Here is a 27689-nt window from a genome sequence, read left to right as displayed (position 1 = left end):
ACTATTGATGTGACCACAGAGAATAAGAACAAAAAAATCCTAGTAGCAAAATTAAGCGTGTAGGAATTGGGCTGCCAGATAGGCTTTCCCAGGTCAGGCACTACACTCTTGTTAGGCTAAACATCTTCCCAGCTGCTGTCCAGCAGGAGTTGATAATTCCTATGGACCAGAGATAACTGTGCATTTTCTATTCTTACCTCTTTTGGAGGAAAGTTCTTATTTATTTTAAAACTACTGTTATTTTGCTCGTATGACATCATTGGTGTTGAGTTTGTGAGCATGTGTGTGTAAACAGTGATGGGGTATATATTACATCCCTTTTACTTCATAGTTACTTGATCAGGAGAAACCATATTGAAGCTTATAGTGAAGACTATTTCTCAGAGATCCTGGACTTTGATCTAGGTGTAGTAACTGGTTGGAATTTTGTAGTTGTTTTCTTTGGGCAAGAGGTGAATATATTTCTTTTAAGTAAGGTGCATATAAGGCATTTCGGTGATCAAGAAATAAGTTGTGGCAAAAAGTAATAACTGTTCCCTGATATGCATTCTCCCCACTTCAATTTTTTATTCATTCATTTATTTTTATTAATACTATTTTTGTAATGGAAACTTGGTTTTTATATTTCCCAGCTTCCTTTTTTTTTTTTAATTTTTTTCAACGTTTTTATTTATTTTTGGGACAGAGAGAGACAGAGCATGAACGGGGGAGGGGCAGAGAGAGAGGGAGACACAGAATCGGAAACAGGCTCCAGGCTCTGAGCCATCAGCCCAGAGCCTGACACGGGGCTCGAACTCACGGACCGCGAGATCCTGACCTGGCTGAAGTCGGACGCTTAACCGACTGCGCCACCCAGGCGCCCCCCCAGCTTCCTTTAAAGCTAGTAGAAGTGACATGTGCATTGAGGTTGTGCTCTTAAGAGGAAAGGACACACTCATTTCTCTGGGTTTATATTTTCCTGTTGGCTAGAATGTAAACAGTGGTGGTAAACCATCTTAGGCTATGTGGATGAAGGAAAGACTCTTATTTTGATGAAGCCAAAGAAGAAAACTTGGTTCCCAACGGTCTTGGACTTATCATGTCAACATTGAAAGATTTCACCCCTGGACTGTTATTAGAAAGGGAGACTAAAGGGTTAGGAACAGGGAGAAAGAAGGGTGAGGGAAAGAGGAACAGAAGAAATGTATCTTTTAAAACTCTTGTCATAGTTGGCATATAAAATCACGGATTGGGTTAGTTCACTTAGGTCAATGATTATTAATATGAGATGATGTAGACCCCCTGGGAATATCTGGCAAGATCTGGAGACATTTTTGTTTGTCTAGGGACTGGATGCTACTGTCACCAGGTGGGTAGAAGCACAGGAGAGCCCCCACAGCTAAGAATGAACACACCCAAAATGCCAACAGTGCTGAGTTTGAGAGAACCTGACTTAGGGAAAGGCTTGACAAAGTTAAGAAGAGGTTCAAAGACTGACATAAAGGATCACTTTGTCTAGAGCACAGAGCAACGGCAGAAAGGAAACTGGAAAGTCAAGCAAGTCTAAATTGCTCAGGATCATGTAAGCCATGTGAAGAAGTTTAGATTTTATACTAGGGCAATTAGAAATCAGGATTAAAATAGGAAATGAACATGATAGGATTTGCATTTTAATGAAATAAGTTTGGCTTCAGTGTGTAGAGTGAACTGGAATGGGCTGGTCTGGAGTCTAGTTAGCTTACAAATGAGAGACTGTCCTGGGAAAGGGTAATGCAGGAGGAAAAGAGAAAACAGAAGACAGATTCAGGCTTTTGGAGGGAGGAGCAAAGTGTTTGATATGTTTAAGAGAGAGAGGGTTTGGGGCTTTCTGGCTTGGACCAGAGGCAGAGAGGTGGCACTCACTGAGAAAAGGGTCACTATTTTTCCTTGTATATTATCTTCAGCAGAAAGGAGATACCAATTATGAGCCAAGGAACTTAATAAAGTCATTGAAATCATCACCAAATTCCTTTAGGTATTTGGAATTGGAGAGAGTCATTCTTTTTCTCATTTAGTGGAACAAGAAAATGGAAGTCATCTCTGAAGCAGACTTGAACTAGAATCCTAGTGAATAAGCCCTGGTAAGCCTTTTTAGGGAAGGTGATAATTTTCTCTTACAGTAAGTACATTGTCATGTTGAGGATAACATCAGACTGGGATATTTAACTAGAGTTATATGTTCTTTTCTCCCATATTTGTAATTAAAATAGAAGAAGTACTACCAGTGTTTGAAGCTGCTTGCACCTGGCTATATATTTATAAATATGTGTGTGTGTGTGTGTGTGTGTGTATTTATATAAAATTTATATGTTACATATATAGCTAGATATAGATCAGCTGACTCAAGAAATCCAACAAATTAGACCTAGTTCCAGGATACATATTGAAAATTTAAAAATTTATGTATACCTAAATTTATATACCTAAATTCATTAGTATATATAAAAAATCTTTTCTACAATGGAAATTTATACTTAGTCTATAAAAAATTTTCAAGCCTTATTAGAATCTCTCAGAATAAACAGTCATTAATTCTTAAGACTATTAATTCATTATTACTAAGACTATGAAAGAAAAACTAAAATAAGATATAAAAAACTCACTAAACTATTTGTATTTTACTAAATCAAAATTTAAAGCCACTTTAAAATTATTAAATGATTTGATATTAATCAAACCTAAATATTGTGATTTTGAAGCCTAAATAAATTATAGTGTCTTAAGGTAGATTAAATATTATATAATAAATGGCTTATTCCAGAAGATGTAATAATTTAGAAGATGCTGTTTATCTGACATGCTTCTATCCTAATTGTTTTCTAAGAGGCAAGTAAAAATAAAACAAAGCTAAAAAATTCCAGAACAGATTATTGCTGAAAATGAAATATATGTACTTTAGTATTCAAGAGCTTAAAAATATTTTTTCTTTGGCTAATATTTTGAATTTAATTTTCACAAATTTATTGCCTCTAGAAAAATAAAAAGCTTAGGACCTACACATATGAATATTTCATCAGCATTTAATATCTGCTATTGAGTTTACTTACATACATTTTTATTACAAATATATTCTTTAATATAGCCTCTTATTCAAAATGGTTTATCCAATGGCCCATTGGAATTCAGGGAAGTTCTTTTCAGTAGCAATGAAAATGAAAATGCAGAAACTTATTTGCTCCCTCTGCTGGAGAGATGGTTGTTAATTTAAAGAGCCGATATGATTTTGAACTCTGGAAGGCAATGGGTACGTTTTATTTCTTACATTCAAGAAGGAGCTCAGTAAGCAAATGTAATGGCATCTTGAGAGGCAGAAATAAGGCATATTTAGTAAGGTACATTCTGATTTAAAGACTAACATGAGATGAGCTTTTGGAAAATGTTAACTTGAGAATGATGATTTAAGTGTTTGTCTCTGAAGCTTACTTTAGTGTTTATTGTATGGGTTTACTCCCCAGAATTACCTATTTATAAAGATGCAATGCCTGTTTTGTGTTCCTTTATAGATGATGTGGGCTCTTGAGTATTATATTTTTATAACATCGATACCCTAGCAAATAAAACAACAGATCTCACATGACTTTTGGCATTTAGAACTTTGATTTTTCTCTTCTTCTTGTTCCTCAAATAATCTTTAACTACATTTTCTGGTACAATTATTATGATAGTGCACTAGTAAGTCTGACAGTATATATCAGACAATCATATCAGACAGTATATATCAAGTCTTACAGTATATATTGTTATAAATATAACAATAATTGTGATTTTTAACATTTTTTGCATGAGTTAGGAATTCTGCTAAGTTCTTTATGTGAATAATCTTATTTAGTGATTTCACAAATACATGAGGGTTGGTATTAAAACTAGCCCCATTCTACAGATGAAGAAAATAAGGCCTAATAAATAAGTAACTTGTCTTAAATTCAGATTCCTAAGTGGCCAAGCCAGGATTTTAATCCAGGCTGTCTGACTCCAGACTTCAGCCTATGCGTCTGAATGATGTCTATACAAAAATGTCACATGCAAATTGTATGACTGTTGTTATTAAAACTTATACATGTTACTGCAAAGCTCCCATTTCTTCCTGCCAGACATTATATTAATGCAAGTTGCCCATGAAATGTAAGTTTGCAGGAGACTTACTGTTCTTTCAGACTAGTGCAGTGAGGACAACCTGATGAGGCTTTATGGGGAAATGCATGTCAAATTGGACTTCCTGGTTAAGAAGTCTGCACTTGTGTGCTAATTCTCTGGATCAAAAGGTCAAAGTTTTTGCAGGTTTTTTTCCATCTTTGAAATGGATATGGCTCTTGCAGGAAGTCATAATAATAAATTTGAAAAGATCTGCATGATGCACTAAGCCTTACAACATGGGATAATATGCTCTATAAATACTCAGTAAAAAACCTATCAGCCCAAAACCAAGATGACGTGTAGCTATACTCTTGTGCATCACATATGGTAATGGAATAGAAAATTACCTTGAAAAAAATCTTTTACACTGTTAGAAGATTCAATTCAATGCCCTAAAGCTGAAGAACTTTGAATTAGAGTGTTAACACCTTATTTAATAGTTTGAATACTGACTTCTCACCAATTTAAAGGAATATAATAATGCATCTGCTGCTTTTTCATGATATACTCAAAGGCTGTAATGCAGGACCATTGAAACTACTGCCACGTGAATGAGCCAATATTCAAGAAATATTTTTTTGAGGATTACTGATTAATTGATTGATTTGAGAAATTATGTATCTGATTATGAACAACTCATGGTCATGCTATATTCAGTAAAAACAGTGGTATGGAAATTTTAATTATAAGCATGCAACACATAGTTTAAGATATAGGAATTATGATAGTTAAGTTGATTAGTTGGTTAAGCATAAACCATTTCAGATCTATAGTTTAAAAATTAGCTGGCTAACAATAAGTTGTACACTGAATTTGGCACTTCATAGACACATCCGTAAAAACATAAAATCAATTCCCCAACCAGAAAATAGTAATTCTACTTCTAATACCAAAAAAATCTCCAACACAGTGTGATAACATTGGATACACACAAAAACCCTCTTTAGGAGAAATTGCACTAGTGGTATTGAGAATCTTTTGAATGACTCAATGGACATCAGATATTCTGTCACATCACTTCAGGAAACTAAAGCTAGAAAAGGAGAGAAAAATAGTCCCCACCACATTACTGACAAGAGGGCTGTATTATTAGATACAAGAGGCATGTGCATAGCCATTGAGAAAAATATATGTAGGGATTATTTCAGGAGTTTCATAATAGAGGCTACTGTTAGAGGCAAAACAATCTTTATTCCTATTAATATGATTTTTTTATTTTATAACTAGTATGGTCTGAGAAAATACAAGTGTATTTGTACACATTATATTGCATATGACAAATGAGGCCCAAGGAGGTTGTAACTTTTTCAATTATATTACCACTTTTACTAGGGAAAATAAACTGTAAATACTATGTTAGAAAAAAAATCCTTAACATAGTAAATATCACAGTTGAAAAAGGTATGGAGTTGCAGATGTTAGATCAATTCAAAGAGGCTATGTTTGTGAACAAAGAATGGACTAGGAGCTGATTAAATAAGTTATGGTATATCCATACAATGGAATTCTATGAAGCTGTTAAAAAGAGGGGCGCCTGGGTGGCGCAGTCGGTTAAGCGTCCGACTTCAGCCAGGTCACGATCTCGCGGTCCGGGAGTTCGAGCCCCGCGTCAGGCTCTGGGCTGATGGCTCGGAGCCTGGAGCCTGTTTCCGATTCTGTGTCTCCCTCTCTCTCTGCCCCTCCCCCGTTCATGCTCTGTCTCTCTCTGTCCCAAAAATAAATAAACGTTGAAAAAAAAGAATGTGGCAGGGACATTAAAAAACACTACAGATAAAGTGGAATTCTAAACTATGTTCAAAGAAGCCTTAAGAAGGCAGGAAAAAGAAAGCAGAGTAAATAAACAGAAAACAAAACTGTAGGCTTAACCCTAATAAATCAGTAATTTCACTAACTACAAATGGTATAATACACTAATCAAAAAAGTTTGACAGAATGAATAAAAATTATTAACCTATATTCTGTTGATAAGAAATCCACTTCAAATACAATGATACAGGTAGAGTCAACATATATGTATCATGAAAACATTAATCAAAAGAAAGCAAGAGTGGTTATGTTAATAGCAGATAAAATAGACTTCAGAGCAAAGATGACGACCAGACAGAAAGGAACTTTACATAATGATAAAAGGGTCAATTTACCAAGAAGGTGTAGCAATGATACGTGCGTATGCACCAAACAAGAAGATTCATATTCTAAAAACTTGTTTGATAGCAATGCTTTTTGTACAATTGAAGAGAACAGCTATTTACAATATCCTAATGATCATTAATTCTCTATATCAATTTTATGTGTTCTTTGGCCTTTTAATGTTTTCAATATTGACATTTTTCCATTACGGAACAATTTTACCAATGCTTCTCTGGGACAGAGTCACTAGTTGGGCAGATAAAAACTATCAGTAATAAAACTGTTAGGAGCTTTAAATTATTAGCACACATAAGGGAAGGAAGGTATATAGTGTATTTTGAGAAGCTAAATGCAAGAGAGAACAACTTTTCTTTCTAACACCTTTGCTCAGTGTATACATTAGCTATACACCAATAACACCATGTAACAAATTACCCCAACACTTGATGACTTAAAACAGCTATCAATTATTTGCAAAGATCTGTGGTTCAGTAGACCTGACTGATTTAGACTGGCTCAGGTGACCAGTTCTTCTTCAGGCTGGGCCAGCTTGAGCAATTTTGCTTCTAATCACAGATCTATAGGTTGTCTAGGGTGGCTCTGGTCATGTGTCTGTCATCCTCCTTGGACCAACTGGCTTGATAGTGCATGTCCTCCACATGGAAATGACAGAGGCACAAGACAACATAAGAAAAGATGGGAGGTATCTTAAGGTCTAGTCTTGGGACTGGCACATTGCCCCGTCAGCCCCATATGCCACCAGGCAAAACAAGTCACATGGCCAAGCCCCAATGTGAGGGGTAGGTAAATATAATCTACTTTTAGAGGAACTGGAAATTCTCTAATCAAAGGGTGTAAACAAAGGGAAGAGTTAAGAACTGGGACCAATCATAAGACTGTTACCAGTACTATTAATCCTCCTCCCCAAACAATATGTGTGCATGTGCAAACACAGACACACAGACAGACACACAGACAGACACACACACACACACACACACACACACACACACACACACAGCTGACTGATGTCTTCCCACTGAGATTGGGTGGATTTCTGGTTTGTTTTTAAAAGTTTATGTTACTTCACATGACCTTGAAACAGATATATATTTAGATCTAGATCCAGATACATTTTTTTAATGTTTTTATTTATTTTTGAGACAGAGACAGAGCAAGAGCAGGGGAGGGGCAGAGAGAGAGGGAGACACAGAATCCGAAGCAGGCTCCAGGCTCCAAGCTGTCAGCACAGAACCCGACGTGGGGCTCGAACTCACCGACTGTGAGATCATGACCTGAGCCGAAGTCAGACGCCCAACCGACTGAGCCACCCAGGTGCCCCTAGATACATTTTTTAGATAAACTCTAAGTCCAACGTGGGGCCTGAAGTCATGACCACAGGATCAAGAGTCATATGCTCTATCAATTAAGCCAGCCGGACACCCCATATTTTATTTTTAAATCAAAATCATAAAGGATAATGGCATTAAACGCCTCTACTATTTTTTGTTTGCTGCATACCTCATAGAGACAGGCAAAATCAGGAAAGCGTGAGCAGAGATAGAAGCTATGCTATCCAGTAGTAAATGAAATTTTATACTATATCCTGAAATTTCTCTTTTCTACTTGATGAATGAGTGTGTATTATACTTCCTCATTTTTCTTTCTCTTTTGAATCTGTCAAAATGTTTAAGCTATAAGAATCTAGATTCTTTAAAAACAATCCAATTCAAAGATATTCCATCTATGCTATTTATAACTCTTGGATTATAATGTAGGGGGACAGATATTTGAGCAACCTTCTCCCTACATAATAAACAGATTTATTTTAGCTGTTTTATGTCTTGACCTCTCATGTAATGTTTCATTACCTAAAACAGTTGGCATATCATTGATCTGACTAAAATCACCCTCCCCCCCTTTTTTAACAGATGAGGAAACTGAGGCTCTGAGATGTGAAGAGACTTATTTCTACAAAGTATTATGGCTTAAAACATTTAAAAACATATATAAACCAGACTTGAGTTTCCTGGCTTCAATACTGTGTTAGTTTTGCTGCATAACAAATTGCCACAGACTTGGTGGTGTAAAGCAATACCCATTAACTCAAAGTGTCTGGGGGAAGAAGTCCAGGAATGGCTTTGCTGGTCCTCTGCAAGGCTGCATTCTCCACTGGAGGCTCAACTGGAGAAAAGTCTGCTTCCAGGCTCGTTCAGGTTATGGCAAAATTCATTTCCTAATGGCAGTAGGATTCAAGTCAGCTTGCTTCTTCAAAGCCAGAGATAGACAGAGACCCTAGCAGGACAGGTGTTGTACTCTTACATTAATTGTGTATATCCCATCACCTTTCCCACATTCCAGTTTCTGCCAACACTCATGGAAGAGGATTAAACAAAGGCATAAAGACCTGACAGTGAACTCATGGAGGCCATCTTAAAATCTGTCCCTATGAGTACAATATTGTGTTACCTGTCAAAATATCAGTAGGTGAGAAGGATACTGCAGTGGTTTTTAAATAGGTCTGTAAAATTTTTTACATTCTTCCCCTTCATCTCCACTCCCCCTTGAAACTAAACTTGACTTAGTGATTCATTTCTAACAAATAGAATATGGTGGAAGTAATGGTGTATGACTTCTGAGACAAAAGGCATTGTGATCTTTTTGCTCTTTCCTGGATTACTCACTCTGGGGGAAACCATTTGCCTTGTCAGGAGGACATTAAAGCACTCTGAGGCAAAGAACTGAGGGCTCCTGTCAAAAGTCAGCAAGGGTTTCTGCCAACAACTGTGTGAGTGTTGATCTTCTGCTAATAGTTGCATAAGTCAGCATATTTAGAGGAGGATTCTTGAATTCCAGTCAAACCACTAGCTTCCCACAGCCCCATCCAGTATCACCTCATGAGAAAAGCTGAGTCAGATCATTCAGCTAAGCCACTCGCTAATTCTTGATGCACTAAAACTGTAAGATTTATGAATTTTTATCACTTTAAGTTACTAAGTTTGAGGGTAATTTGTTACCCAATAATAGATAAATAATATAGACACAAAGTGCTTTATTGTCTGGTTTAACATTCATCAAAGAACTTCCCATTCATCAAAGAAATCCCTATTGTATGTTACAGGAAACTCTGTTTATAATAGATTGTGTTTTATATTTTTGAAAATCATTTAAATTTTTTATTTTATTTTTCCCCTTAAAGTGGCACCAATCCAAGTTAGAAATGTCCATTTTTGTTTGCATCTAAGAATTCTCTGTAGGAAAAACATGTCCATGCCAAGTCCTAAAGCTTTGATTAGAGGAATAATTTCCCTTGGAAAGGCTGTGTTTTCCTTAACATTTAAATCTCAGAGCTGACTTGAACATCTACTCCATATTCTAAATGGTATACACTACACATTTTCTGCAGAGAAATGTTCCAAAGATAAACTAAGAAAGGTGAGAGCACTTGTTCTTAGACTGTTTCAGGTAAGTGAAACCTCACTGTGGATGCAAATGTATTTGCTCAAAGGTTTTACTCAGAGAAAACAGTCAAAAGATTAAATCTTCATAGGGAACTATAACCCTAACAAACTTCAAAGAAGTGGGGCTCCAATTGACAACCTGTGGACTGTCCCTCCCCCTAGCTGTGAGCCTAGGAGCAAAGCAATAGAAAAGTTCAACAAATTGGATTGGTTTTCTTAATGGGACTGAAATAATCTGGTCTAAGTGAAAAAAATAAACTTTGTTCAGCTGAAGTTAAAAGGGCAGTTCTTTGTGGTTATCAAAATAATAGCTTTACAATGGGATGTTAGCACCATGTAGCAATTATTTTTTACTTTTTTACTACTCTTATCATTCTCGTTTTCCTTTTTATCTTCCATGCAATCCACTTTTATAGTTCAGAGCTGAATAAGCCATGATAGAATATTTTCACCTTTCTACTTCGAAAATTATCCTAGAATACTCTTTCCCCAAACACATCTATTTCACAAACAGCCTTATTATTTTTTTCCTTCAGTACTAGTATTTCAGTAGTCAAATTGAATTCAAGTAATATATATTCCATGGTGGAAGAACCAAAATGTCTATTAGTTTAATTTAATCCATATTAGATTGCGATACTTGTGCTTCAAATGGGTAAATTTAACAAGGTCTGGTTTTAATTTATCAAGTATACTGAAGTAGGTAAATATCAGCATGGAGCCTGATACATCAGAGTTGGAAGTATAATGAGATCAGTAGGTAAGCCCTCCATAAAATTACTTGGGGCATAGAAGAATCCAGACATAGCAATTATACTTAGCAAGAAGAAGCATTTTTAGAGAGCGTAAAGCAATTAGTCAGATTTACAATCTCAAAGGAGAGAAGGGAAAATTACTTAAGTTAAACTAAGAAGTGTCCTAAATCATCATTACACTGTATTGATCTCAGTTGAAAGTGACTGGCTAGAAATGCTTGGTTTATCTTTACCATTAAATATTTCCATAGTGTTTGACTAGCACCAAGAATATATAGTCGGCATTTGAGCTATAGTAACTTATAAGCACACAGGCCTTTTGGAATGTGTGCACATCTTTTTGAAGAAGACTCTCAGAACATTCAGGAGAGTTGACATTGATCTATATGCTAGTTATATTTTTTAACATTTCTGCCAATATACTAAAATAAAGGGTGGGCAAATACATTTAAAGAGGATGAAGAAGTGTACGCGGCAGTGGTTTTAAGTGACAAATAGGTTGTAATATTTTAACTGTTTGGTTTTATATCAAACGTGTCATTGTTCATTTACTCATTGAATTGTCCTGAATATTTCTAACCTACTTCATTTTTCAGAAAGATTTAATGTCCCTGAAAAAATATAAAAGATATTTTGAAATATGCATTGCTATGTTGAAATATCTGAGAAACCTCTTCTGATTTGTAAGAATATGCTCTTCAGATGTTAAATTACTCACGTTGGAGGCATCTGACCCATCCAATTAAAATTTTGGACTGGGGAGAGGAACACAGAATCTTTCCTATTTGCTAGTAAAATACACCCTTGAATTTGTCTCACCACTACTATGGACTCAAATGTCATCTGCACAAGGAGAGAAACTGGCCAATTATTATCTCTACTAATTGTTTATTAAGCACATTTCTTGAAGAGAAAAAAAGAAAAAAAATAAATGAGATGGTAAAATAGTATCATTACTAGGCAGATGGGGTGGTGTGTGTGTGTGTGTGTGTGTGTGTGTGCTCATACACACTTTTATTCTTTAAGATCTTAGTTATTAGAATTAGTCAAGTATATATAAATACACAGAAAGGCCAGAATGACCAATGCTACAAACTACCTGAATTTCTCTTTGTAGAATTAACCACTGAATTTTTTCTATAAAAGAAAAAGGGAGATATTTAGATTGTACCAGAGGCTGTGATGATAGCTTTTTACACATCAACTAATTTAATCCTGAGCAACTCCTAAATTATAATGTTGAACTTCCTATTTACTAAGATAATAAGTCCTTCTAATGTTGATGCTTTGAGAAAACAACCGAGTAAAAGAAAGGGCAATGTTTATTGGCCCTAACATGGCCCAAAGAACTACCTACTCTAACAAGCCTACAATACAAGTGTAAGGAGAAGGACTTAAAAACAAACAAAAAAAACAAACAAGCAAACAAACAAACAAAGCTGTGGTCCCTGTAGAATCTCTCTCTCCCCTTACCATTTCCTTTAAAGCAAAGGTTGGTAGATAAGGAAAGCCTAGGTTTGAAAAGCTTCCAAGATTTGGTTCTTTGTATTCCTAAAGGTGGACACTAGGGTTTTCACTTTTTTAGTTTGGTATTTTTTTGTATTCATGTTTTGGAAACAATTTAAATGAGTCGTCATTTATACAAATAGAAGATATTAGGAACAATAAGAAAAATGTAGAGCCATCTTTCTTACGCACATCAATGTAAAAATCCTCAAAGTTAACCACTAGCATCCAGCAGCCCATGAAAAATTAATGCATCATTACCAAGTAAACTTTTTTGGGGGAAATCTAAAAATGGCTCAATTTTAGGCAGCTTTTACCATTATAGACCAAATGTGAACTCAAAAGATCATTGTCCATGGATGCTGAGATAGCTTTATATAGAACTCAACACTCATTTCTCATGGTGTGCTGAATATATTACATTTGCCCCTCTAGATCATTTCTTTACCCTACTCTATGCCCCCAGGAAGCTCTTCTGTATAGACTCCATAAAAAGACTGTTATAACCCCTGGGGTCTAGCTGGGCTCAGTCAATGAAAATGCCTGCCTTCCAGAAGCAGATCACAGAGAGGAGAATGAGGTCAGAATATTTAGTTCCTGTTTCCTCTCTGAAGCATTGCTTCTAGCTATCCCTTAAAAAAAAGTTGCTGCTTCCCTCAAGGTGGCTTTTGTACATGATTCTCTCCCTCTGAATTCTGGTAAATGCTTCAATCTCCTCCCTTCTATCTTTAGGGTAATCCCAGGTTTAAGGAAATTCCCTTTGAGGTTCCTCAATACTCCAGCCTTACCTTAATAGTCTCCTTGTTAAAACCAAGTTATCTTAATGTCAGTGAGCCATCTGTTTTCCTTCTGTTATGGGTTCAGATGGGGAGCTTTCTTAGCATGTCCAAATATTGTGTTACATTAGTAAATTATATAAATAGAGAGAATTATCTGGTTTTTGTCCAAGATTCCCGGCACAGAACTATAAAAACACTTAGAATTTTTCTTTGTTATGCTAATAGGTAGACTCTTGGTAGGCCCCTACATAACTTCAGGATGGGGTCTGGTCCCCAAAAGATCAAGCACATGTTTAGAGAATTGGGGACTTTGAGTCAGCCTGACCACCAGGGAGCAAAGAGGACCTGGAGATTGAGTTCAATCACATGGCCAATGATTTAGTCAATCGTGACTAAATTATAAAACCATAATTAGAAGCTTAGTGGGAAATACTGATGTGCTTAGAAGGTGACATGTCCTTCCTCCACATGAAGATGGCGTGGGAGCTCTGCATCGTTCCCTTCCAGAACTCATTCTATGTGTATCTTTTATATAGTAAAACTGCAATAATTAATTATAGCATTTTCTCGAGTTCTGTGAAAGGATTATGGGAACCCTCAAATTTGTAGTCAGTTTGCTGGAAGTCCAGATTGTCTGATGTCCCCCCAAAACACAGCTGGCATCTGAAAGAAGGGCAGTCTTGAGGCAGATTAAGCCCTAAGCCTGTGGAGTGTGATGTTAACTACAGGTGGTTTAATGTCAGAATTGTATTGCAATATATCCAGTTGGAAATGAAATAGAACAAATGTATCCCAAATCAGGAGACAGCACCATGTTTTAAATGGTGAAACCTCAAACACAGCTTCATTAAAATTGAACTTCCACTATCATATTAGTATTTCTCAGTTTTAGTAATACAATTAGTTAAGACTATGAATTTTCTCAGAGAAGAACATTGGTTTTGGTGAATCTTATAAGTTGATATGTTTCATACTTAATATCTTCAAATTCTTTAGTTTGGATTTTAATTTCTTCTTTGGTCCAAGAGTTAATATTTCTCTTTTAATTTTCAGGTTTTTTTATTATTACTTTAAAAATTATTGTAACTATATCATATTTTAAACATAGAGCTTGTTTGGTACCATATCTGCTTCTAGAAATTATTAAGCTTTTCTTTGAAAATTAATATTTAGTTTGCTTTTATGAAATGTTCATAGACACATGAAAATAAGATACAGTTTCTAATTTCCTGATGTTGAAATCATTTTATATTTATCAGATAAAGTTTATTAACTTTGCCATCAGTGCCCTTAAATCCTTAGTAATTTTTTTATTTACTTGATTTATTATGGCCTTTGAGAGCTGAGACATGGTCTCCTATTTAATATTGTGTTTCTATTACTTCTCATTGTAGTTACTGGAGTTTTGCATTATGAATATTATTGACATATTATTTGGTACACAGAAGTTGATTGAAGATTTTTATTGTATTTTGTATTTTTTTATTACTATAAAGCCTTTTTCTGTTTTATGTAACGTTTTGACCTTGATTATATTTTCTCAATATTAATAGGGACTCCTGAAGTTGATTAGTCTTTTAAAAATATTTCTTTATTCTTTGTTTCTTTGTAATTGCATTGTATTTCTTGGCTCATCTTAGCTTTTTCATTTAACTTTTTTGAATCACTTTGCTTTAGATGTATACTTTGTATACAGCATTTTCTTGTAGCTTTGGAATCTAATATGTACTTCTGGGTTTTTTCAAGTTTTTTTTTGCGTGAGATCTGTGTGCGTGTGTGTGTGTGTGTGTGTGTGTGTGTGTACCTGTGTGTCTTTTATGCTGACAATATATAAGGTTTATGGTCTTTGTTCTTCTTGTAGTTAACTTCATGACTTTTAATTTTATTTTTAGACCCTTCTTTATTGATATATCTGTTTTTTAATAAATAATTTATTGCTTCCTAAAACAGTAGAAATTAGAACACTTCTGTACTATATTAGTCATCCATTGCCATGATAATGCTGCATAACAAACCACTTTAAAATTGTTTTAATTTTTTTATGGGGCGCCTGGGTGGCGCAGTCGGTTAAGCGTCCGACTTCAGCCAGGTCACGATCTCGTGGTCCGTGAGTTCGAGCCCCGCATCGGGCTCTGGGCTGATGGCTCAGAGCCTGGAGCCTGCTTCCGATTCTGTGTCTCCCTCTCTCTCTGCCCCTCCCCCGTTCATGCTCTGTCTCTCTCTGTCCCAAAAATAAATAAACGTTGAAAAAAAAATTAAAAAAAAAATTGTTTTAATTTTTTAAATGTTTATTTATTTTTGATAGAGAGACCAAGCACAAGTGGGGGAGGGGTAGAGAGAGAGAGAGAGAGAGAGAGAGGGAGATACAGAATCTGAAGCAGGCTCCAGGCTCTGAGCTGTCAGCACAGAACCTGACACAGGGCTTGAACTCACGAACCATGAGATCATGACCTGAGTCAAAGTTGGAGGCTAACCAACTGAGCCACTCGGGCAGCCCCCAAATTCACTGTTTTAAAACATTAAATATGTCAGTGATCTAGGGGAGAGTTTAACTTAACAGTTATTTTGGTTTTGTCTGGACTTATTCATTTGAACAACTGTTCACAGTTCAGCTAGCCTAGGATAGTTTTAGTTGGGATGACTAGGAAACTCAGCTATGTTTCTTTCACATGTTTCATTTTTCAGCAAGCTAGCCCAAACATATTTTTATGCTGCTAGTAGAGGAACCAAAGAGAGCAAGAAGAAATGCACAAGACTTCTTTCAGTTTAGATTTGGAGTTAATGTGCTGTTACTTCTGCTATATTCTATTGGACAAATTAAGGTATAGGCTAGTCCAGATTTAAGGAGTGTGAAAATAGTTTCTTTTTAGTGAGACAATAATCAACATCACATGGTAAAGAATATGAACACAGAGAGGACTGAAGAACTAGGCCAATAAGTGTAATCAATTTCAGAAGATCTGCTCTAAGAGCCATTTATTCACATTCCTCACACCTGCAAAGTATACTTCTCTTCATCTCAAGTTATGCCACTCTATTTACTCCAAATTCACTTTCAAACTGGTAATTGGCATCCTCTCTACCCCACGCCTGAGTTAATCTCTTCTTATACTACTGTAGACTATAGAGCTGAATGCAACCAGCATTTAACTAGCTAAATGTAATACTTAATATTTTACCTGGTGATCACTTTGCCAAGTACAACAGTTTCATTAGGTACACAAGAGTTACCATGTTACCATGGTACCACAAGAGTCAGTTTTACCAATTGTTTTGCCAGTACAGAATATGGGTTGCCATCTAGAACAGTTTCAGCTTCCTCTAACAGTTTCTGCATCCTTTTCCTAGCCTCTGCCGCCAACTTCATCTCACATACTACATATTTTAGATTTTATTATGGCAGCTCCAACTAAAAAGTTTTAGATCTGCATCGCTGGCTAGCTTGAATCCTACCCTGTGTCTATTAATTTCCAACAAAAGCATCAGAAAATTGCTGAGTCAGTGCTGAACCTAAGTGATTTGATACCATTAATTAAAATGTGATGCTCAAAATTGGTTTTAAATATTAAATTTATCTTTATCTAGTACGATTTTTTTGGGTAAAGATTTATTTTTTAGGGCATTTTTGGTTCAGAAAATGATTCAGGGGGGCACCTGTGTGGCTCAGTCAGTTGAGAACCCGACTTTGGTTCAGGTCACAATCTCATGGTTCATGAGTTCAAGTCCCACATTGGGCTTGCTGCTGCCATCACAGAGCCCTCTTTGGATCCTTTGTTCCCCTCTCTCTGCCCCTCTCCTTCTTGTGTGCATGCTCTCTCTCTCTCTCACTCTCTCTCTTAAAAATAAACATTAAAAAAAAGAAAAAGATTGAGAGGAAGATGCAGAAATTTCCCATATACCCCTTGCCCCCACTCTTACATAGCATCCTGCATTATCAACATTTACCACTGAATTGGTATATTTGTTACACCTGGTGAACCTATAGTGATAAATGTAATCACCTAAATTCCATAATTTACCTTAGGGTTCACCCTTGCTATTGTGTATTTTGTGAGTTGAGACAAATGATATGTCTATCATTATAGTATCATACATGGTGTTTTCATTGCCCTAAAAATCCTCTGTGCTCTGCCTATTCATCCTCTCCCCAACCCCAAACCCTGGAAACCATATATATATATGTGTGTATATGTGTATGTGTATATGTGTATACACATACATATACATATACATATACATGTATGTATATGTATGTATATGTATGTGTATATATATATACATATATATATCTCTTATACATATATATATACACAGTATATATATATATATATATATATATATTTTTTTTTTTTTTTTTTTTTTTTTTTTTACTGTCTCCTAGTTTTGCCTTTCCCAGAATGTCATATAGTTGGAATTGTAAAGTATGTAGCCTTTTCAGATTGGATTTTTCACTTAGTAGTATTCATTTAAGCCTCCTTCATGTCTTTTCATGACTTGATAGCTCACATATAAACTTAGAATGAGTTTGTTGATGTTCACAAAGTAACTTACTGGAATTCTGATTGGGATTACATTGAATCTATAGACCAAGTTGGGAAGAGTCTTCCTATCCATGAACATGGGATATCTCTTCATTTATTTAGTCCTTCATTGATTTCATTCATTTTGTACTTTTACTCATATAGACCTTATACACATTTTGTTAGATTTATATCTAAGTATTTCACTTTTTTGGTTTTTATATAAATGGTATTTAAAAAATTAATTGGCATATAAGTAGACATACAATATTATATTAGTTTCAGGTATATGACATAGTGATTTGATATTTACATACAGTACAAAATGCTCACCATGATAAGTGTAATTACCATCTGTCAGTGTGATTGTGTTTTCAATTTCAAATTCCACTTGTTCCTTTCTGGTACCTGGGGAAGTGATTGACTTTTGTATATTAATCCTGTATTCTACAAACTTGCTATAATTGCTTATTAGTTCCAGGAATGCTTTTGTTAATTCTTTCAGACTTTCTACGTAGACAATCATGTCACCTGTGAATAAAGCCAGTTTTATTTCCCCTTTCCCACTCTGCCTCTTTTATTTATTTTTCTTATCTTATTGCAGTAGCTAGAACTTCCAGTACAATGTAAAGAAGGAGTCATAAAAGGGGACATCTTTGCTTTGTATCTGATCTTAGTGGGAAAGTTTTGAGTTTCTTATTGGTAAGTTTGTTAGTTGTATGTTTTTTATAGATATTCTTTATTAAACTTAGGAATTTCCCCCTCTATTCCTGGTTTTCTGAGAATCTTTAATCATGAATGAGTGTTGGATTTTGCCAAATGCTTTTTCTTCACCTATTGCTATAATCATGTGAGGTGTTTTTTTTGTTTTTTGTTTTTTTTTAGCCTATTAATGTACTGGATTACCTTAATGGATTACTGAATGTTAAATAAGCCTTGCATACCTGAGATAAATTCCACGTGGTTCTGGTGTATAATTCTTTTTACACATTGTTGAATTAGATACATTAATATTTTGTTGAGGATTTTATGAGAGATACTGATCTGTACTTTACTTTTCTCATAGAGTCATTATCTGGTTTTGGTAGTACAGTAATGCTGGCCTTATAGAATGAGTTAGGGAGTATAACCTCTGCTTCTATCCTTTGAAGGAGATTATAGAAAATTGGTATACTTTCTTTTTTAAAAGTTTAATAAAATTCACTATTGAACCCTTCTGGACCTGGTGTTTTCTGTTTAGGGAGATTATTAATTATTGAATAAATTTCTTTAATAGATATAGACCTATCAGATTGTCTATTTTTTGTGTAAGTTTTGGAAGATTGTGCTTTTCAAGGAGTTGGTACATTTCATCTAAGTAACCAAATTTGTGGGCACAGAGTTACTCATACAATTTCTTTATTATTTTTTTAGTGTCCATAGGATCTGTACTGATGTCAGCTCTTTCATCTCATATTAGTAATCTGTGGTTCTTTTTTTCTAGCTAGCCTGGCTAATGTTTTGTCAATTTTATTGATATTTTCAAAGAACTACCTTTTAATTTCATTAATTTTTTTCTACTGATTTCCTGTTTTCAATTTTATTGATTTCTGCTCTAATTATTGTTTTTTCTCTTCACTTAGTTTGAATTTAATTTGCTTATATTTTTCTAGTTTCTTAAGGTGTTCAATATTGGTTTTAAAGCATCTAAGCTTCCAATGCAGAGATGGACAGAAGTCCGTATCTTAATTATATGAAGTCTGAGGACTGGGACAGAAATGATGAATGAAGTAGTGAGAATGCTTAAACTTTTGGTTTTAGGAATTTGGCACTACCTTCACTTGTTCAATTCAGACAGACATTTTAGATAAAGGGAAATCAGATCTCTTCTAAGTACTGTCCCTGAGGGAAGATTCCTGGTATTTAGCTTGTTTTTGCCTGGAGGTTGCTCCTATGCAATTATGGCAGTTGGTGGTGTAAGCTATCTGACCTGCTGAGGACTGCTGCTGAGTGTTTTATGTAATCAAAAGAGACTCAACAGGATTGAGAAGAGCAAACTGATTTTGTAATTTTGTTGAATATTTCAAACCTTTTAAGTTGCGTGACTGTTTGACAATTGTCAGAATAATTGTTACTTTGCTAATTTGTTAAAAAAATTTTAAATTTATTGTATATTTGTGTAAATATTTTATATTGATTGCTTCGTTTTTTGTTAATACTATAAATAGCCTCTGAAAAACCTGAAGAAAGAAGATTGAATCTGTAGTAGATATGTCAAGCAGTTAGACACAGTTAGTAATGAAGCATTGAGTTGGATAGCTAGTCAAGATAATGCAGTAAACAAAGACCATGAATGGTCTTTTTAGTGTGTAAATTCTTACACCATAAATTATTATCTGTATAGCATTAAATAAACTTTCTACACCTCAGAGTCTTCATCTTTAAAAAAACGTTACAATACGGTATAAACTTTTTTGTGGGGTGAAATGAAATGTTTATAAAATCGAAAGCACTGAGCTAGCTCCATAGCAAATGCTCAAGAGATGTTAGCTTCTTCCCTTCCCTCAATTTCCTACATTTACTCTGAGATCTGAGTTTTATTTATAGATAAAGATTACTCTTTACTGACATGCTTCCCGTATTATTAGGTTCCTTTATATATAAAGTCTCAATTATGGAAAATTATTTTTATTATGTTTAGCCTATATGAGAAACTAAGAAGTAATTGTCTTGAAGTAAATATGGGTAGAAATAAATGTATTTTTAAAATTCCCTTACGGTAAGTAAAATTTATTCTCAAAAAACTATTAGTGTTATTTTTCAATATGAGAAATATTTACAGGATTTCTACATTTATGGAATGAACAAATTGTTATAAATTCACTCAGATATAATGCTTCTCAAATTATAGAATTTAGGCTTTTTTGTGGTTGTCATCAGTGTCAAGTCTCTCTTTTTTGCTACTAGCAAAATGGGCTATGTTATTGTACCTGAAGATGTATAGTTATAACCTAGCAGCTGCTGGTAAGGCAAACAGTGGTGAATACTTCTAAAGAATCATATTTTCTAGGTTAGATATGCTAATTACCAAGGTCAGTCTTTGGCAAAAAGGCAAAAACTGTCTCAGTTAGTTTATTCATGGTTAATTTTGCACTTTATTTATTTTTGGTATCAAATCCTCCTGTTTTTTTCTACCAGCTTCATTTTGCTTTATTCTTAACTTTCATTGTGAGGTAAACATGTTAATTCTAAACTATAAATCAACAAGGCAATGCATACAAAGAGGTATTAATTTCTTTCCTATATAAACATTTTTTTTTGGCAAAATATAACTTAGTTATTTTGGCCATGTAGGCCAAATATGGCATTGTTCTTTCTTCTAAAATGGAAATAGAGGCACATATTCTCTACAGTAAATTTTCATACTGAGTTCAATGAAATCAACTGCTTTACATTTCTGTTTAATACTTTGGAATTTCAAAACAGCTTATGTGTTTTATCTCCTTAATAACTGTGCAAGACAGACAAGGTAAGTAGCCCTGTTGCTATTGTATGGATAAAGAAATAGCATATCAAAGATTCTAAATGATATATCCAGAATCTAGTATTGGAGGGTGGACTGAAAATCCAATCTTGGTATTCTGCTAACCCACCATGCCTCTCTCAAATAAACATAATATGGCTGATTATGGCAGATAAGTTTGGAATATGTGGTAATTTGTATAATTCTGACATGTCAAATCATAATACTGTTTGCTTTTTCTACCAACAATTTTAGTGAATTGTGTGAGAAGTGAGCTTATAATTCTACCTTTTGCTATCACATAGTTGTTGATTGATAACTGCTAACTTATAGTCAGGTACTCTGCTTAGAATTATTTATCTGATGAGTGGATTCGTCCTTGTCCATGGTGACCAGTGCCAGGCAGTATGCAAGATGACTAGATATGAATGCATCAGGATTCTGTAATTGGAGTCTGTTCTAAACAAATAAACAGACAAAAATTGAAGGAAACAAAATTGAAATATTCCCTGCTCTATTTTATGAATACTTTTTAATGTTTATTTATTTTTGAGAGACAGAGTGCAAGCAGGGAAGAGGCAGTGGGAGGGAAAGGGAGAGGGAGAGGGAGAGGGAGAGAGAATCCCAAGCAGACTCCGAGGTGTTAGAGCAGAGCCCAAAGCAGGGCTTTATCTCACAAACTGTGAGATCATGACTTACACCAAAATCCAGAGTTGGATACCTAACTGAGCCACCCAGGTGCCCCTGTTCCCTGCCTTATTGATAAAGTATTCTAGTCCCAAGAATCTAAGGCAGAATCTAGAAGAAATATTTCTTTCAAATAAAAGCATGTTGATCTAAGTCATTTCTTGTCAAACTTTTGTGGTACAGGTAATCAGCAAAAAAAGGAATTACAATTCAATGAACAACTGCATGTGCATGTTCATTTACATGACCAGCTTTTTCAAGCCTGTCAAATCTACAAAATCTATATTATTGCCCGATTTTACAGATGAGAAAATTGAGGCTCCCAGAGACTAATTGCCAACTGCCAATAATGATAGAACTCAAATTTGAAGAAAGTACTACCAAACAAAAGTTCATACTTTTTCTACTCTCCCACTAATCCTCTCTCAAAAAATTTTTAATCTCAAAATATTTGTATTTGTACAAATTTTATTCTAAACAGATAGTCAATTCTTACATAAATAAGGCAATATTTTTATTTGCCTGAGTAACCTAAAGAGTTTAAGAAAATAGGGAGACAGACTGTAGAATTAAAATATGTTCAGTAAATTAAACTGTTGAGACTATACTAAAATAAAAAGCTTTTGCATAGTGAAGGACATCATTAACAAAATAAAAATGCAACCTACTAAATGGGAGAAAATATTTGCAATGATATACAGGTTAATTTCTAAAGTATATAAAGAATTTATACAACTCAACACCAAAACACAAATAATCCAATTTAAAAATGGGCAGAGGACCTGTATAGATATTTTCCAAAGAAGACATACACATAGCCAACAGACACATGAAAAAAGGTGCTCACTATCACTAGTCATTAGAGAAATGCAAATCAAAACCACAAGATATCACTTTATACTTACCAAAATGGCTCAAATCAGAAACATTTTAAGAAACAAGAAGTGTTGGTGAGGATGTAGACAAAAGGAACCCTCATGTACTATTGATGGGAATGCAAACTGGTACAGCCACTGTGGAAAACAGTATGGAGGTTCTTCAAAAAATTAAAAATAGAATTACCACATGATCCAGTAATTCCACTACTATTTACCCAAAGAAAACAAAAATACTAATTCCAAAAGATATATGCATTCCTATGTTTATTGCAGCATTATTTTTACAATAGCTAAGATATGGAAGGAGCCCAAGTATCCAACAGATGAATGGATAAAGAAGTTGTGAGATTACATACACACACACACACACACACACACACACTGAAATATTATTCAGCCATAAAAAAGAATGAGATCTTGCCATTTGCAACAATGGCCAGGACTAAGTGAAATAAGTCAGTCAGAGAAAGACAAATACCGTATGATTTCACTCATATGTGGAACTGAAGAAATAAAATAAATGAACAAAGAAAAAGAGTGACAAAAAACCAAACTCTTAAATACAGAGAACAAACTGGTGCTTGCCAGAGGGGAGTCTGGTGGGGGGAAGGGTGAAATAGATAAAGGAGATTAAGAGTGCATTTACCTTGTTTTAAAGTTATCTTTAAGCTTTTATTAATTTCTTTTGAGAAGTGGGGGAGAGAGGGAGAGAGAGAGAGTGAGAGAAAATCCCAAGCGGGCTCCATGCTGTCAGCATAGGGCCTGACATGGGGCTCCACCTCTCGAACTGTGAGATCATGACCTGAGCTGAAATCAAGAGTCAGGTGCTTAACTGAGCCACCCTGGTACCCCTAGAGTGCAATTATCTTGATGACAACTGAGGTGTGTATAGAGTTGCTGAATCATTATACTGTACACCTGAAGCTAATATAACACTGTATATTAATTACATTTGGATAAAAAATATTTTCATTAAACTGTTTTTTATAATATTGGACTATATTAAATTATTATACATAATTTAAACCCCACGCTTAATATAAGTTTGATTTGGAGGTAAGGCATGCCTCTGATATGCTGCAGTAGTTGTTCCTGCAGTATAAAAAATTATTTTGTACAGAAGAGGAAGCTTAGCATGGTTAGTGAAAATTTGCCAGCATAAAACTTTAGAAAGCATTGACCTGTGTGACTACATGTGAAATAGACAGATTTACTATTGAAAAGATTTGTGTGTCCTACTTACAAAGTTAAACTTTAATTACCACAACTCATGATAAAAAGGCTCCTTAATACTATGTTTTTAAAAACTACATAGATTTATTTTCCCAGAAAAAAAATCTTTATGATTAATTGCATGCAACACCCCTAAGAGATCCTCAGTATTTTGCTTTAGCAAAGTTTCTGTTAAAAAAGTATATATGTAATAACTCATTAAGGATTCATTTTGATTACTGTTTTTGCATTTTAAATACTGTTTGGCAAATTCTATTTTTGACAGCAGTGAAATGATTTAGTTTGGAGTGCGCTCTTGGTCATGCTGAAGGACTGTAATAAATCAGTTCCATGAAAAAAAAAATTTGTGTGTACGTCACTATATTAGCTCTAGGCCATTCAAAGGCAGCTAAGCCTTTGTTTTACCTCAAAAAAGAATGTTTAATTCATTAGAACAGGTAGAAAAAAACATGTTTATGCTTCTTCTTGGTATTTTACTTGAAGATTAATCTTTGTTCACCACTGGATCTGTACAAAATAAATTTATTTGAAAGGAATTAACTGTCACGCAGTGTGTGGGTCTTAGTTTTCTTAAAGTGAATAGGAAACGGCTGGGGCCTAAACAATATTTCAGTTTGAGGGTAATGTGTTTTCTGGTTTCTACCCTGTCAGATTCTCACCCTGGTCTCCAGGGAGGCGAGAAGAGATTGCCTATTTGACATATTTTGCCTAAAGCAAGTCCTGAAACTAGGATTTATATTATTCATTTGACTGAGTGCTGATTTCCATAGATTTGCCATGGGTGAGAATACAATCCATTTTCTTAAAAAACTTAACACCTTTCTTGTATAATGAAATTGTATTTTGTACAAAATAATGAGGGGAGAAAAGAATTGGGGGATGTTTAAAACAATTTTTTTATGTTAAACTAAGTAAAATCAGACTTTTAAATACTTCTAATTTTTACTTATTTATTTTATTTTATTTATTTATTTATTTTTTTAAATTTTTTTTTTCAACGTTTATTTATTTTTGGGACAGAGAGAGAGACAGAGCATGAATGGGGGAGGGCCAGAGAGAGAGGGAGACACAGAATGGGAAACAGGCTCCAGGCTCTGAGCCATCAGCCCAGAGCCTGACGCGGGGCTCGAACTCACGGACCGCGAGATCGTGACCTGGCTGAAGTCGGACGCTTAACCGACTGCGCCACCCAGGCGCCCCTTTACTTATTTATTTTAAAAGGTATAGGAAAATTTAGGAGTCTGAACTTCTTTTTTTGCCACAGATTAAAAAAAACACATACAGAGAAAACTAAATTAGAAAACCTGAGGTCTTCCCTTTTTTCAATATCTGCATAACAACAGTAAAATATAAACTTAGTCTGATAAATGATATATGACTTATCTCTTCAGCCCCCAATGTTAGTTTTTACTGATAAAAATTGTCTTAAGTTGCTGACTGATCTTGTAGAGATGCATTATCCATGGACTCAGTTAATAAAGATTAATGATGATATTAAAATTTTCAGAGATTAATAAAAGTTCATAATCATATTTTGCTATATGGAGAAGCTTTTTTAGTAAAAGGCGAAAGATTTATGCAATTTGAAGAGAAACCAGAGCATGGAGAAGCTTTTTTAAAATAGGGAATAACCCATAATTATATTCCAACATAAAATTATATTATTTATATATAATTATATTCCAAACATAAAATTTTTATTGTAGTTTTTGTTTTTCAAATATAGGGATAAAACAGAAAAGTTCTATGAGAGCAGGAAAAAGTTCCCACTCTAGGTGAAAAAGACAAAATAAGTACCCCAAAACATGACCTATCTGTGGTATAGAGGAGAATTAACTTCACACCATTCATTTTCTAAGGCCTAATCACTATTTAAAATTTTTCTGTTGAATGACTACAACTCGAATTAGTCTTTACAATGAGAAAAATCCCTGTCATAATCTCTCCAAACAGCTCCCAAACTAGTGTCTTGACCTGAATTCCCCATATCTATAAATATTATTAACAGATGAACCAGGCTTCATATACTAGAATAGCTCTTACAGCAATTATTTTATCTCTATTTTCCATAAAATGACAATTTATAAATATTACACATTCATAATTCCTTCTTAATCCACCTTGTTTTTCCCTAGTACCATTGTCATTGCCCATAAGCAGGTAAGTTAATTCATATTTTACTAATTCATATTTTACTAATATTTACTTTGAAAATTTAAATATCTCACTTTCACCATGCCAGACACCTAAGTATCAACTCAGTCAGAGTTTAAGAATTAGACCTTTACTGGGGTGCATGGGTGGCTCAGTCAGTTAAGCATCTAACTCTTGATTTTGGCTCAGGTCTTGATCTCACATGAGATCAAACCCTGAATCAGGCTCTGTGCTACAGCGTGGAACCTGCTTAGGATTCTCTCTCTCTTGCTCTCTCTCTCCACACTTGCACATACACTCTCTCTTTCAAAATAAATAAATAAACTTAAAAAAAAGAATTAAACTTTTCCTGCTGTACAGCAAAAATAGTTATTTGCTATATTGGTTTCGATGGACTGAGTCCATTGAGAAATAATTTGTGGAAAAGAATTTTGCACAGCACTTAGAAGGGAGAAAAAAAGTGTCTGAAGAAGCAAGAAGGAAGGAAAAATATTTGAGTGAAGAAGTCATGTCATGGCCTAAAAAGGAGATTAGAGGATGAGGGAAGAGAAAGAAAAGACTCAGGATTTTCAAGAAAGGAAAGGACTCATATTTCCCTGTTGAGTAGACTTGGAAGAGGACAACTGTGAGGGGCACTGCTGACCTGTCCAGGTAAAAGATCTGGCCTCACCCACTGAGCCTTTCTTTACCTTATCCAGGTTTTATGCTAGTATTTTTTACTGGATAGGGTTCTCCCTTCATCTAGCCACTGGGTAACTATATAGTAGGAGTAGTGCTACTCTGCATTACTGGATTTTGTTTGGTCTTCATCTCATGACACCCAGAACACAAGAAAGGGCTGAGTTTCCTGCCCAGTGTCTAATTTCCATATATGTGTGGGGAGTAACTGAAATTAATCAACTCCAGAGACACTCAGAGCTCAACAGTGTTTAATGATACATTGAGGTATTTGTGGTTCTTAGAGATAGCTTTGTTCATCTCTGATTTGTTATCTCTTTCTTTTCCGATTGTTTAAAGGATAAATTTATTTAAAAAAACAAATCTTGGGGCCACCTGGGTAACTTGGTCAGTTAAGGGTCCGACTCTTGGTTTGGTTTAGGTCATAATCTCATGGTTTGTGAGTTTGAGACCTGCTCTGTGCTGAGAGCATGGAACCTGATTGGGATTGTCTCTCTCACTCTCTCTTTGCCTCCTTCCTGCTCGCATGTTCTCTCTCTCTCAAGATAAATAAATAAAAACTTAAAACAAATGTCAAATCTTGACTTTCATAAAAAACATAAAGTGAACACATGTCAAAGATTTAACTCATGAATTTAGGATGTACTCAGATGTTACAACCAGCTCAAAAGATGATTCAGAGAGCATAGACATTTAGGCATTATGATGATTTTATACATTATAGTAAAATTGACTCTTTTCTACAGGGATAGGGGAAATGGGGTTAGGGAGGAGAAATAAAATTTCCCTCCATCAGATAGAATTTATTTACATGCTAAAAGGCAAGAGTTATTTGCAGTACTATCAATTATCTCTAACTTGTAGACTTGTAAAATACTTCGACATACCATGAAAAATGCCAATCTCTTAGCTTTAGAAGCTGGAAGGATGAATGTTCTTTAGACCAGAGGTTGGCAAATTTTTCTGTGAAGGACCAGCTATTAGACTTTATGGGCCACACACACTCTTTGTCACTTATTCATCCCAGTTTTGCTTTTTGTTTCATGTTATAACCTTTTACAAATATAAAAATATTCATAACCCAAAGTCTTTCACAATTTTTTTTCTGATAGCAGCTGGACCCATCCTTCATTTTATTGCAAAATAATTCTTTTAAGATACTAATTTGGTCTTTTTTAAAAGTTTATTTATTTATTTTGAGAGACAGAGTGTGAGCAGGGGAAGGGCAGAGAAAGAGGGAGAAGAAGAATCCCA

This window comes from Lynx canadensis, chromosome A1, assembly GCF_007474595.2.
Source record: "Lynx canadensis isolate LIC74 chromosome A1, mLynCan4.pri.v2, whole genome shotgun sequence".
Lineage (NCBI taxonomy): Eukaryota > Metazoa > Chordata > Mammalia > Carnivora > Felidae > Lynx > Lynx canadensis.
The sequence above is the reverse complement of the archived record's forward strand: the minus strand, read 5'-3'. Positions refer to the sequence as shown.